This window comes from Polypterus senegalus, chromosome 16 (assembly GCF_016835505.1).
Source record: "Polypterus senegalus isolate Bchr_013 chromosome 16, ASM1683550v1, whole genome shotgun sequence".
Lineage (NCBI taxonomy): Eukaryota > Metazoa > Chordata > Cladistia > Polypteriformes > Polypteridae > Polypterus > Polypterus senegalus.
In genome coordinates, this window is record NC_053169.1 from 58,350,110 (window position 1) to 58,350,767 (window position 658).

Genomic DNA, 658 nt, shown 5'->3' on the forward strand with positions numbered 1-658 from the left:
CAGATGAGTACCACGGCAAAGGCCTACAGGTCTCAGCTTAACAGCCTTGAATTACACAACAACATTTTATATTTCAAATGGGTGGAGCCTTCCCAGGGATCAAGGCTCTGGCAACTTATGGTTCCTCAGCACTCCAGAAGACCGCTGTCCATGGTCTGGTGGGGGCGGCACAATTAGGAGTGGCAAAGTCCCCACAGCGGCTAAGTGAAAAAATTTTACTAGGCTGGCTGCTAAAGGAATGTGGATCTGTAAGTGGGGACTTGCACCACTGGTACCTGCCTACAAGGGGCCTACAGATCGCTACCACCCTTTGCAATAATATTAAGTAGGAGCACCCATGTAGAGTTGATATAGACATCCTTGGCTCTTTCCCATGCACTGGCGATGGAAACCACTTGTGCTGGTCGCCATGGACTTCTTCATCAAATGGCCAGAGGCTTTTCCGGTCCCTAACCAGAGTGTCACCACAATAGCTAAAAAGCTTGTAGCTGAAATGTTTTGCTGCTTTGATGTACTGTGGTGTTATGGGTCCACAGCTCGCTGAGCAAAGGCCGTTTCTTTTTAAATAAATAATCACGCTTTCTGAGGGGCGTAGTAAACCATAACAAGCCGCGGGGCGATCTGCGGTGTGGCCCGTTTCTCAATTTTGACTGAGGGA